General features: G+C 41.0%; 2 protein-coding genes across 3 annotated transcripts in view; one reads left to right on the top strand and one right to left on the bottom strand.

The window, feature by feature from the left end:
- Positions 1–4,581, bottom strand: part of pln (phospholamban) — a 6,461-nt gene extending 1,880 nt beyond the window's left edge. The window contains exon 1 of one of the 2 annotated variants that reach the window (XM_034864262.1): positions 4,482–4,581. The gene's annotated coding sequence lies outside the window, so the exon portion shown is untranslated. The remainder of the gene's footprint in view (positions 1–4,481) is intronic. The other variant, XM_034864264.1, reaches the window with a different exon arrangement.
- Positions 4,582–7,042: 2,461 nt separating this feature from the next.
- The window catches only part of si:ch211-132g1.1 (T-cell surface antigen CD2), an 18,021-nt gene continuing 17,288 nt past the window's right edge, over positions 7,043–7,775 (top strand). The window contains exon 1 of the mRNA XM_034864261.1: positions 7,043–7,234. The gene's annotated coding sequence lies outside the window, so the exon portion shown is untranslated. The remainder of the gene's footprint in view (positions 7,235–7,775) is intronic.

Below are 7,775 nucleotides of genomic sequence, written 5' to 3'. Positions count from 1 at the left end.
CCCCCCCCCCCCCCCCCTTCCCCGGGTTTAAACGTGTCAGGGTAAGGGTTGGGTACAGTTCGCATTAATGGTACCCAGGTACCGAAATTTGGCACCGGTACATTTAACGTGAATCGGACCTCGATCGGTACCATAAAAAGTACCAACTTCGGTACCCGACCCTAGTCAGGGTGGCACAAACTTTGACTACTGTAATGCCTTTCATTAATCATGAGAATTGTTATACATTCTCTCTAATAACTGCAATAACAGTCTGATTTGTAATTGGACTTGGGCCTAAAACTGGTGCTGTGGTCCAGGCTCGGCTCAGGACGGAGACATTGTGCAGGGTCATGTAGGGTCGGGACTGATTTTTGGTCCCACTCATAGCTCTAAGACCAAGTAAAGCTGTACTAGCAAAACAAGAACAAGAGTGTGTTTTATTCCTTATGAATTCAACTTTCAATTTCTCCTTTTTAAATGTTACATTGTCACATTGTTGGATCATTTCCCCTTTTAAAACAATCTCGCATGTCTCGCATGTCGATTGAATAAAAGCAGAAAATAGGGAATCAAAAAAAGCAGAGAGAGTAGAGTAGTTCAGTAGAGCCGCAGTCTGGTCTGCACTCTGCTAAATCCCTTTTTTTGTCATCTGATCCGGGACTTTCCTGAGTCCCCGTGACAAGGTGCTTTTGCATTAGTGGCTCCCTTGAACAGTGAACATCCCACCACCAGTACATCAGCTCTGCCAAGGTTTTAGCTATTTTTAACGAGATTAGAAAGTCCTGCTCACCGCCCCTGCTGGGTGCATTGTTTTATTCAAACACTAAAGGAGAGCACAACACCATCGTTGGATTCCTGGAGCCGTGTTACAAGAGATGTCAGACTAGTAATCTGGGCTTTAGACATCCTGTGTGCAATGGCTCGTCTTGATGCCGGCACTAAAGGACATTGCTATTTAATTGTTCACATTAAAAGCATATGAATCCCTTTCCTTCCATTTTCCTTTGTTATTTCCAGTGACTTCGCTGCAGTGTGGGATCAGTACACATAACAGGACTCATTTAGGTCCTTAGAGTATGATGCCATCTTCAGACTTTGGTTTTTTAAGATTATTTTTTGGGGCATTTTCAGCCTTTATTTTGATAGGACAGCAGAACACGTGAAAAGGGGGGAGAGAGAGAGGGGGGGATGACATGCAGCAAAGGTCCCCAGGTCAGAGTCGAACCCGGGCCTTCTCTAATGAGGTGTAAACCTCTATATATGGGCGCCATCTCCACCAACTGAGCTATCCGGGCACCCGTCTCCAGACTTTTCAACACATCTATTATTATCATTTCACTTATGTTTTTTTTCACACTTATCTGCTTCTGAGTCACCCATTATCACATGGCATTTAAAACCTTAACACATACACACACGTCCTCATGGCCTGTGGGATAACTCCATAAGAGCGTCAGTCTGCTTCGAGGCCTCTAACCTGGGACCCGACTGGAGAGTTTGCTCCGAGAGCGGGACGTTTTCGGGATTTCATTTCTAAGCCCTCAAGACTTACTGTGCATGTATGGTCAAATGAGCTGTAGTTTGAAAATTGTGCATTTAGAGGAGTAGCTCAGTTTGGAGTAAAGAAAGAAATAAAGCAGAAATGATGTTGGGTTGACTTAAGCAGAAACAGGTGACACATTCCCAGTCTAGTTGTAAAAAGACGAAAAAAAGGCATTCATCTACTATCTAATGAGCAAATTTACTGTATATAATATCATTGACTGAACTTTAATGGGAGCTCACGTGTTGTGGAAAGGGCTGACTCTTAAAAAAAAAAACTTAAGGCTAAACTACTTGGTATTTTGTAATATATATAATAATGTGAAGGTGACACTTGGAGAGATGTGGCCATTAAAGGAACTATAGCAGTGCCCCCCCTAACTCAGCTGTGGTGGCCAAAACAATTCCCTTGTGTCCTACAGTACGTGAGGAGCCTTTACTGTGAATTCTAACCTACCCTGTAACAAGAGCTCATAATGGAGCTAAAACAGTACCTATCCTGGCATTGTGTCCAGATCTTGGCCCCTGAATCTCTCATCACTAGTGTCATACTGCAAATGGAGCTTTCATTGCCTTGTCCCACTCAGTGAGAGAAACTATCCTTTTTGTCCTGTCAGTACTTTGACCTTTGACACTTTGGGGTTAAATTGGGACCATCTGTGTCCGGGCCTGTCCAGCTCATCACTGTGGGACCGGCCACACGTGAGCGACCGGGGCTCCGCGTTATCCTCCACTCATCTGCACACATCAGCCACATCATTCTAGGCTGAGTGCCAACTGTCAATCATTCCATGTGAGAAGACTTTTCTTCTGACTGGTGTCCAAGTATAATCCTCGTTTCCACAAAAGAGACATGAGTGGGAAAATATTGACAGTAACTACCCAAAGCTGTCGCTCTGTCAGAGGCTCGTGCTGATTGGTCGATCTTTCTTTCATTTACAGGGAAGCATGCAACTGGAGGAAGCGGGGCGGGCCTCAAAAAACGCAAAAGAAACATTATTATTAAGGTTAAAGCTGAGGTCCCATAGCCATTGTGCCCCCCTCCCCCCCCCCTACCACCACCACTAAGGGGCCGCTGATTAAATCTGAAGGATGATTACTTGCTTATCATCCTTCAGATTTATGTAGAAAAAATTCTCTTCTGCAGTAAAGAAGTATCTCACATCTTTGCTTTTTATTCCTTGTAATCTTTATTTTATTTATAGATGGTTATCATTTCTGTTGAAGTACAGATATCTCTTTTGTTCCTTTGAAAGAACCACTTTTACAAACACAGTCAGCCGTTGTTGCTAAGAGCCCAAAAAACTCCAGTGTGATCAACAGAAGTGGCGTGATGTTTCAAAACATAGTTTTCCTCTTTTTCCTGAAATATTGTTACATTTGGAAAGTGTGTGTATGTACGTGTGTGCACGTGTGTGTAGTTGTGCGTGTGCACGTGTGTGTATGTGCACGTGTGCGTACACGTGCATGTGTGTGTTTGTGTGTGGGCGCGTCTGTGTGCGCGTCCGTGTGTGTGTGTCTGTATGTGTGTGTGCACGTGTGTGTACACGTGTGTCTGCGTGTTTGTTTGCGAGCGTCCGTGTGCGCGCGTCTGTGTGTGTGTTCGTCTGTGTGTGTGTGTGTGTGTGTGTGTGTGTGTGTGGATGACAGTCATGCAACAGTAGTGTGTCAGCAGCAGTAGCTGTTGTCTTGAGCAGCAGCTACAGGTAAATTCTCATACTCCCATATTGATACACACACTGTACACGAGGTGTTGCATTCAACACTGACGCCAGTTATCATGCCTCATGCAGTTATGATTTGATCAAAATTAATATATGTTTTTGTACATGAATAGCCGCAGTATCTAGTACTGTCGAGTAGTAAAATGGAGGTTAGAACGTGGGGCATGGGCAGTGTCACCCACCTGCTGATAAACAAAATGTCTTTAAATGAATAAATGTAAGTGTGGTAGTCATAATATGCTCATTTCTAATAAGAGATATTGATGTATTTTGTGACTGAAATGATATTATAGGATAATTCCAAGCACTGCTGAATTTAATAAAAGCATTCACCAATAACATCATTATAAAGTTAACAAATCTCGAATGTTTCTTAGAATAAAAGTGGCTGATTTTAAGTAACTATTGAATATTGTAGATTTTATTTACCGTGTCAAATCATAACAGAAGTTATCTCAAGACACTTTCTAGATAGACACTCTATGATTTATAGAAACCCAACAGTTCCCCCAAGAGAAAGCAAAAACATTTCCTCTTTTGTATATTTGTTTATTGATTAGTGTTATACAGTAGTGTCACTATCCACTTGCTTTATTTTTCTTTCTTTTGCTTTTTAATGTGTAACTAGGTCCTTATACCTCCCTGAGAGGTCATCACGGAGTGATTACATTTTTCTCAATTTAGCCTTCATTGTATCCATTTGATCTATCTATACCATAATTGTATATAAAGGAAGCTGTCATATTAGAGCAGATTGATTTTGTGAGGCCGATATCATTTTTAAGCAATTGCTCCTCTAACCTTAAACGATCAAAATCCATGTTAGATAGATTTGAGCACATTGGGCTCCTTAATGTTCTAAAATGAAATCATGTGCTTGGGATGGGAATGTAAGAGCTGGCGCTGAGTGTTGTCCATCCCTCCGGGAGGTTCACCCCCCCCACCCCCCCACCCCTTTTTCAGAACCGAGTTTATTGTATGTGAACAGTTACTTTTCTTATAGAAATCTGTGTTTTCTTCCTCCAACATATGAATACTTAAACCTCAGGAAGCCTTTCATGGGCATTGAATCCACTAGAAGTAACAATGCGTACTTGCATTTTAGTATTACGATTGATTCCAAGCTTATTTTCTTTTACATGTACATCATATGTTATCATCATAATCTCCACACCTACTGTTACTACATTAAATTATAGAACAGCTGTGTCTGTAGAGGATGCTGGTCCTTACCTTTCAGATGAGAACAGAGCTGGTTGGAGTTTGAGAGAGAAATGTCAGATATGCAACGCTCTCTGAGGCTGTAAACACCATGAGAGAGAGAGAGAGAGAGAGAGAGAGAGAGAGAGAGAGAGAGAGAGAGAGAGAGAGAGAGGACATCCTTTACAAGATTTTAGGAGCGTGGGGAGGACACCATGTCTAGTGAATTATACATGCAGCAGCCAACATCCACCAGCATATTTCAGTGTTGTTCAAGAATTTGGGCTTGAGTCCTAAAATCTGTAAGTTGTTAAAAGCAGGTTCCCATGGCTGATTACAAAAAGAAAAAAAATAACGTTTGCAAGTTTACATAATGAGAAGCTAAAGGCCATCCGTTATTTGACTCTGTTACCATCAGATGTCACATGTCTGTGCTGTTTATTTAAAATGTCCATTTTAGCCGACACCATTTCCCAAAAGCTGAAGAATTCTGACTTTAATTCTGAATTTAATCTCAGAATTCTGACTTTAATTCTGACTTTAATCTCAGAATTCTGACTTTATTCTCAGAAGTCAGAAATCGGAGATCAAAGTCCAAATTCTGAGATTAAAGTCTGAATTAAAGTCCGAATTCTGAGATTAAAGTCCAAATTCTGAGAATAAAGTCCAAATTCTGAGATTAAAGTCAGAATAAAATGTTCATATAAAATGTTCACCAGTGGTCCTAATCCTCTTTCTTACTGCTGAATTCTGAAGAAACCTCAGATACAGTTATTACAATATACAACATTATTCTTAAACCTTCATTTACAAATGATTCTATTTTTTACTACTTCTACTTTTTTTCAAATCATGAAGGCATCTAATTCTAATACATAGATCTAGAACACGGGGAGATTTTTTTCTTCACACCTCCGTGCACTTCCTTTGATGCTGTCGAGCATCCTCCGTGTGACGGATGGCTCCCCATGTTTGGATTCCAGAGCTAGCTCGCAGTTTGGCCCCCCATCAAACATCATGGCGGGACTACTCTATTGTCTTCATTATCCCGACAGACTGACGGACACACTGAACAGCTGATGTTGTCTCTAAATATACAGTTTGGCCATGACCACACCACCACAGAGTGTTGGGATTAATCCTTTATGATCGTCATATTGTTAAAGCAGCAAACGGCTAATCATTTCCCAAATAGTCTCCATATCTAAATGTGTCATTTGAACTGTAACGTAACAAAATCCTCGGATCTCTTATTTTTGCAGCCGTTGATATATAAATAATAGATGTGTGTGCTTGACAGCTCATGCCATGTACTCTTTTTTTTTAGGATCAAAGTTTCAAATGGACAGTGGTCCCTACATTAATTCATTAATGTAGTTAGACTAAAATTGGAAACTTTGGAAAAGTGTGTGTGAAGTCCTGGACAGCATCCTCCGCTTGGGAGAAATCAAAGAAGACAGGCGCTTGAAGGAAAAAGTTCGGAAAAAGTAAAAATAAACCCCCACCCCCCCACCCCCACTGCCGTGGCCCAGAAAGCTTTGCATCTGCCTTAAAAGGAGAATGTGCATGTAAACAGGCTGTGTGTCATGTAGTAAGGAGTCAGCTTTGTTGTCACTGCTGCTCACTGCACATCAGCTCATGCAGATGTGTGTGTCTTTCATGACAACTGTATTTTTCCGGAGATGAGATGAAATAGTGATTCTCCCTTCGGGAAGGGTGGGACGGGAGATACAAATGTATTCAAGAAAACACACCGCTGTTTCATGAATATAAGCGTGAAGAAGATAATAAGTCAAATCCATTGAGACGAAGGAGACATTTTAGTTTTTTTAGGATTTATCACTCTGGAGCTCATTATTACCAATTTCTGTACAACATCAGTACCTTTAAATATTCCCTGGCTATTCCCTGTGGTTATGTTTTTTAATGATTTATAGGGAAAACAGCAAGCTGAGGACATCTTTTATCGTCTTAGTATGGTTACAGTCTAAAAGTTTGGGTTTGTACCTAAAACAGTGGCCTTCATAACGAAGAAAATGGGTATTGTTCCAGAGGATTAAAGTTTTTTTTTTTAAATTAAACATTGATGTCATGACACGAGACATGCAGTGCAGTGTCAAGAAGTACTCAGACTATTTGAAAGGTCTCCAAAGGGATGAAGATTTTAGGTTTCTTTGTTTGCTTTTTAGCCACGTTTGCCGCCTGGCTCTATGAATGCTAATCGTTGTCGAGCTGTGGGCGTGTTAGCATGCTGACGTTAGCATGTACATCTTACAGAGCCACTAGCTTCTAAAAAAAAACAATCTTTCACCATGTAAGATCCTTTTCAAACTCATGTATAGGTGTCATATTTGCCTTTTATGATCTATGATCCCGGTAGTGGTAATCTGTGTACAGTATGATGTACAGTATGTAGTATGAAGAATTGTACTGGCAACACACTCTCCTGTGTGAGACATATACATGTGCTGTATTTCTTCTTTTCTCCATCTTCACAAACACATTGCTTTTATTTCTAGCTGAGAAAGAATTATATGTATACAAAGTTTCATAAGACAATAGTTATCTCTTTTCTTTCCTTTGTTTTTAGTCCCAGGAGCACTACAGCGCTGCAGCCTTAAATGGTGAAATGTGAGACAGCTCTGACCTCAGACGACAAAGAGAGGAAGGTGCAGAATGAGAAAAACAACTCGACTGACGCAGGAAATAACGACCAGGCCAGAGAAAACAGACTAAGCCTCTGCTGCTAAGGAGAGAAGGAGATTTCTCCTCTGCTGGCCCAGGAGGTAAGTACAGAACACATGCACGAAAACCATAAAAACATCTTTGACTCAACTGGCCACATTCTCATAAAACTTGTAACGGCTGTTCTCAGACACCAGAGGAGTTTTCTGGAGTCCTCCAGCAGGCCAAAAGAGAAACCACAGAGCTTGTCGCCACTGCTGCTTTTTCTGCTCTAATCTCAAGAATAACAATGGAGTTACCTCCCTTAGTGTAGCCATCTTTAGGTATGTTTACACTGGGCAATATCAAGTGTACTCAAGGAAATATATTCCAGTATTTACAGGGGTTGATTAGGCCCGGATCTGTCCTGTTGGGGATGTACTTTCTAATCGGGTATTTAGATGGAAAACAGCCCTTATGTAAACTTTGTGAGGGTGTGTTGCTTCATGTAGGACCTAGACAAGGCAATTTGGATTAAGAAAAAGGTCCCATGACATGGTGCTCTTTGGATGCTTTTATATAGACCTTAGTGGTCTCCTAAAACTGGATCTGCAGTCTCATTTATATAGACCTTAGTGGTCCCCTAATACTGTATCTAAAGTC

Source organism: Etheostoma cragini, chromosome 24, assembly GCF_013103735.1.
Source record: "Etheostoma cragini isolate CJK2018 chromosome 24, CSU_Ecrag_1.0, whole genome shotgun sequence".
Lineage (NCBI taxonomy): Eukaryota > Metazoa > Chordata > Actinopteri > Perciformes > Percidae > Etheostoma > Etheostoma cragini.
This window is presented reverse-complemented; position numbering and strand designations above follow the sequence as displayed.